Raw genomic sequence first — 6,342 nt, 5'->3', positions numbered from 1 at the left:
CTATATTTTTTACTTAGCTATTTTTTTTAATTAGCTATATTTTTTCTTAGCTATATTTATAGCTAAGCACACAATATCTACATAATTTTACCAGCTATAATTTTTACTTAGCTATTTTTTTTACTTACCTATATATTTATAGCCAAACATACAATATCTACATAATTTTACCGGCTAAATTTCAACTTAGCTATATTTTTTACTTAGCTATTTTTTTTACTTAGCTATATTTTTTACTCAGCTATATTTTTTGACTTAGCTCCATTATATTATCAATTATGAAAAAAATTATTATTAACATTAAAAAGATATCGATAATTCGAAAACTATTCGCGCGATCAAAAAATTGTATTCATTTTTTTCTCTCCTTGATGAGTTTCATTGACTTCTATTATTAAATTAATAAAAAACAAAAAAATCAGTATATCGAAATTTTTAAAAATATTATAACTCGAAAACTATTCGAGATATCGAAGTTTTTTTAAAGACATTTTCTTCTTCCCGCCGATTTCTATTGATTACCATCATTAAATTTGAGAATTATTCGTTATTGCAATAACTACACGACATATAACCGATAAATAGCCATTTTTTTCATATTTCAACTCCATTTTTAACCATTTTGCGCATTTGTAGGAATTTTTCGTAAAAACACGCCGAAGATGTTTACACATAATAAACCGGCGAGTCTAGATGGCTCACAAAAATTTTTTTTTTTTGACAAACTATCTAATAATTCCGTGAATGTCTCATTATTTTCTATTGACATATTATTCAATAAACATGAATCAACAATTTTATCATATTTTGTTGATAAAACATCAACTAGTTCAGTGAATGTGGCATAATTTGTTTTTTTAAATAAAGTTAAAGTCTCAAATTTTTACCATTTAAAACATTCAATGATTCAGTAAAAGTATCATTATTGTTTTTTGCCCAATACATTCAACGATTTAGACGTAAAAGTATTATTTGTATTAGTAAGAGTATCCCTGGCAGAACTGGCGTGATTGCTTTTGTCGCCAAAGCCAGAGCAAAACCAGAGCAAAGCCAAAGATAATAAATACAGAATATTAACGATATCAAACGTTAATTTGGGCTTTATATAGATATATTATTTGAATTCAATTATTATTTAAATTATTTTTGGCAATAATATTGATGTAAAGAGATAAATATAAGTAGAACAAGTAATGTAAAAGTTGACAGATTTTGACGTTTTGAGGTTGACTTGAATCGACTAAACACAAAAATCCCTAGCGTGAAGCAATAGTAAATCCAGACCTTTTCCAGAGTAAAGCCAGACTTGTAAAAAAAACATTTATTTATAACAATATCACTAATTATGAATAAAAAATAATAAATTAATGAATTTTAATGACTTTTAGAGACTTTTTTATTATTAAAATTAATTTTTCGCTTAAAAAAAAAAAAAAAAACACATCAATCTCTGGCAATACAAAAGCCAGAGGAAAGCCAGAGTAAAGCCAGAGTAAAACCAGACAAAAGCCAGAGCAAAGCCAGAGTAAAGCCAGACTTGAAAAAAAGACATTTATTTATAACAATATCACTAATTATTAATAAACAATAATAAATTAATGAATTTTAATGACTTTTAAAGACTTTTTTATTATTAAAATTAATTTTTCACTTAAAAAAAAAAAAAAAAACACATCAATCTCTGGCAATACAAAAGCCAGAGGAAAGCCAGAGTAAAGCCAGAGTAAAACCAGACAAAAGCCAGAGCAAAGCCAGAGTAAAGCCAGACTTGTAAAAAAGACATTTATTTATAACAATATCACTAATTATTAAAAAACAATAATAAATTAATGAATTTTAATGACTTTTAGAGACTTTTTATTAAAATTTTTTTTTAAAAAAAAACATCAATCTCTGGCAATACAAAAGCCAGAGGAAAGCCAGAGTAAAGCCAGAGTAAAACCAGACAAAAGCCAGAGCAAAGCCAGAGTAAAGCCAGACTTGTAAAAAAGACATTTATTTATAACAATAGCACTAACTATTGATAAACAATAATAAATTAATAAATTTTAATGACTTTTAGAGACTTTTTTAATATTGAAATTAATTTTTCGCTTAAAAAAAAAAAAAAAAACACATCAATCTCTGGCAATACAAAAGCCAGAGTAAAGCCAGAGTTAAGCCAGACTTGATGTGTTTTTTTTTTTTTTTCACGCTAAAAATTAATTATATATATAATTATTAATTAAATATAATATATATATATATATAATTTTAACAATAAAAAAGTCTCTCAAAGTCATTAAAATTTATTAATTTAATATTGTTTATTAATAGTTAGTTTTATTTATATAAATAAATGTTTTTTTTACAAGTCTGGCTTTACTCTGGAAAAGGTCCGGATTTGCTATTGCTTCTCGCTAGGGCTTTTTGTGTTTAACCGATTCAAGTCAACCTCAAAACGTCAAAATCTATCAACTTTTACATTACTTGTTCTACTTATATTTATCTCTTTACATCAATATTATTGCCAAAAATAAGTTAAATAGTAATTGAATTTAAATAATATATCTATATAAAGCCCAAATTAACGTTTGATATCGTTAATATTCTGTATTTATTATCTTAGGGGTGCGTTCCGTAGAGGACCGCGGTCTACCAAAAATAGGCGTGGTTTATCATGGTGAATTTAATTTCGTTGTAGTGTCAGCACTGCTATGTATTAGAAAACGTAAACAAACATAAGCAAACGTAAACACCGAAAAATATGATTAACGAATTATAAAGAAAAAAATAATTTGGCATCAAAAAAAAAATTGTCAATTAAAATAGTCGGTGTATATTGTTGTTATCTCCATTATTTAGCCTGTAAATTGTATTTCTTTTCAAAGTTAATGCTTCAAAACCTATCATAACTCAAATGTAAGGTTAGGACAGCACTTATATTTTTGTTATCTTTCAAGATCTTAAACTGGCTGATGTTGCTGTTCATTTTCAACAAAAACAACAATTACTACCGACATCAGTCAATAGATAATGTGTTTGAAGTGTAATTTTTCTTTTCATTTTGTTAACTGTTATTAACAAATTTATTGTTTTAATAATTTTATTCAGTACAAAATTCAGTAAGCACCACATCCACAACATTAACAATACATACATAGAAAGGTGTAAAAAAAAGTATACATGAGACTGGTTATTTTTTAGGGATTCCTAGGGAGATTTTTAATCTTTATGGATCCACTCTGATTATGGCCAAAAAGGACCGCGGTCCCCCTACGGAACGCACCCCTGGCTTTGCTCTGGTTTTGCTCTGGCTTTGGCGACAAAAGCGATATCGTTTTCTTCTGGCTTAGCTCTCACCATTTCCGCCAGGGATTACTGTAAAAACTATCGTCAATTTCACCATTTAAATTATCCAACTAATCTTTAGAAGATGGATTACTTCCAGAAACATCACTAAACATACTTATTTGCATCATTGATTCAGTTGAAATTTTTGAAACAGCCATTGCTAAACGATCACCAATGTCATCGTTACATTGTGAATATTTCAATCCATTGTTAATAAATTTATTATTGTTATTTTCGTTTTCCTTAATTTTATCAATATCTGTTGTTGATGTATCTAAAAAAAATGGTCTTGATGTGTTCATAATTGATGCATCCTTAAATCAGACGTTCAATTGATAAAAGAATTAATACCATTTGATTGTGACATATTTAAAAATGTATCAAGACTTTCTTGACGATTTGATAATGACAATGATATTCATAACGTGCCTGACACTGATGGTTTCAACATTGCTGACGCATGTTCTTTGTCTTTTTGATTTGTATTATCATTTTCATTATTTATTTTTATTGATGATTTTTGTTGATAATTTAATTTCCAAACATTATGACTTATTGCTGATGTTATTTCCATTATTAATTCCAAACTCATTCTTCCATTTTTTTCGCTCTCTTAAAAGTTCTTAGATCAATTGTTTTTGTTGTATATCATTTGACAAATCATCAAGTGAACTTACTTGATAAATCTTTTCTTAACCAAGCTTGAAGATCTTTGACACTTGATTAATTTCGTATAAATTAACATGTGGCAACTTCGTTTCCTTAGCTACCATTTTTCCTATATCTTTTTATTAATTTAAATAAATAAAAAGGTATGAGAAAAATATTAGCTAAGGAAAAGAGGTTGCCTACATGTTAATTACTTTGGCTAAATTAATTTTGTGAAAATTAACATGTGGCAACATCCTTTCCTTAGCTACCATTCTTTCTATAGCTTTTTGTTACTTTAAATAAATAAAAAGCTATGGGAAAAATATTAGCTAAGGAAAAGAGGTTGCCTACATGTCAATTTTTTTGGCTGAACTAATTCTCAATAAATTAACATGTGGCAACTTTCTTTCCTCAGCTATTTTCCCAAAGCTTTTTGTTTTTTTAAATTGACAAAATGCTATGGGAAAAATGTCTAAGGGAAGGGAGTTTCATACCCGTTACTTTCTTTGGCTTATTCATTTTGTAGAAATTAACAGGTAAGCATTATCTATTTTTAGTCATTTGTCAGTAGTCATTTAATTCATTATAATAAATTACAAGCATAAAATTTTATATAAAAAATATTCTATGTAAATTCAAAAAATGCCGCTAAATGAAATGTAGGTAACATAGTTTACGAGAAAAGTCGGGGTGCGTTCCGTGGCTATCCAGTCCGTACGGACTTCAAAATGGCGGAGTTTCGAAATATTTTGATCCTTTGTTGTGGTAGATCTGATTTTTTTCATTTGAAAATATCTGATCAAATTTGACGTTAGCCAATTTATTCGACAGATTTAAAATAATTAAATGGAAACTCTGTCAACTTAAACCTGAAAAAAATACTAATACTTAATATTTTAAGTTATTATAAATCTCTGGCTTTCTCTTTGGCTATAGTGATGTATCATAGTAACTTTTAACATTATTAGAATTTTCATTTTTTTCGTCGCCATTTTGAAGTTCGTACGGACTGGATAGCCACGGAACGCACCCTCGGTCTTGGAGAAAGTATATCTCGTCGCGTTCTATCTTTCTTTCTGTCTCATTTTCTATCCCTTTCTACGACGAAAATTGGTCTTCTGCGCTGACTCCTCGGGCATCTAGTAATAAATATAAGCCACCTCCGATTCCTATGTAGTGCTGGGCCCTGTGGAGCATTCGCCGCGATAAGGTTTTACGTATCAAGACATCTTATAAACATCGAACAGCCACCCCATTGATGTCATATATAATAGTCTTGACCCTACACTGAGCCTCGCACTAGTGATCTTATATTTGTTATTAACTAATTCTCATTAGTTATTAACACGCAAGCGTTAACAAATAAATAATCAGTATCCATTCGGAGGATTATTTATTTCGAGATCCCACGAAATAATAAATTTCGTTACAATATATAAATACTCGCATTTGAATTCATCTATAGTACAGAACGCCTGATGGTAACGGTTACCGACCGATTACCATTGCGCTGCAAGGCGCAATGTAAACTGACAGAAAATGGATTCCTGCCCAGATCCGTTATTGGATCTGACGTCTAAACTCTATGTTTTTTCCTTTTACTCCATACCCAACCCGTGCCTAAAGATATTTACACATCAAAAAAAAATATTTTTTGCCAGAGAAATATCGAATAACTCTTCAAATAATTGACCGAAAAATAAAATAAAAATAGGAAAATTTTCTTCGATTTATGTACATCAATTTTGATATATGGCATTTCCACGAAAAAACTACCCCTTTTCCCCCAAAAATAATTACGGGCCGCGAGAAAATAGAAATAGCAATATTATTATGAGCATACGATAGTTTATTTAATTTATAATATGACGAAAAAATATGGGGCTATTTGTTAAGATTCTTTTTTATTAACAATTGCTTTTGTTGTTATTCCGAGCCGACGATGCGAAAATTAATAGAAATCGAATTTAAAAGTTTATGTCACTAATACTTTCACGGTGCGTGTAAATACAACAGCTGTGTGTGTGTGTGTGTGTGTGTGCGTTGAGTCGGGTACAGTCAAGTGGCGTCGGGTAGCATCGGGTCGAAATAAAACTATCTCTCTTTTTTATATATCTATTGCGGTCGCGCAGGAGAGTTTTGTGTGGCGGTTCATGAGGGGTAACGCGTTAAGGTACAACCAGGGAAAATTAAAAATAATGACGATTTCACGAATTTTATAGAGTAGATAATTGAAATAACGATACACCTTTTTCTTTAATCAGATTTTTTGTTATAAGATGTTTTTTTGATTAATTAACTGTTAAAGATGGTCCTTTTTTTCGAGGTTAAACATAGGCTCTTATGGAAAACGATGTT

This window comes from Aphidius gifuensis, linkage group LG2 (genome assembly GCF_014905175.1).
Source record: "Aphidius gifuensis isolate YNYX2018 linkage group LG2, ASM1490517v1, whole genome shotgun sequence".
Taxonomy (NCBI): domain Eukaryota; kingdom Metazoa; phylum Arthropoda; class Insecta; order Hymenoptera; family Braconidae; genus Aphidius; species Aphidius gifuensis.
Note: the sequence above shows the minus strand (reverse complement) of the source record.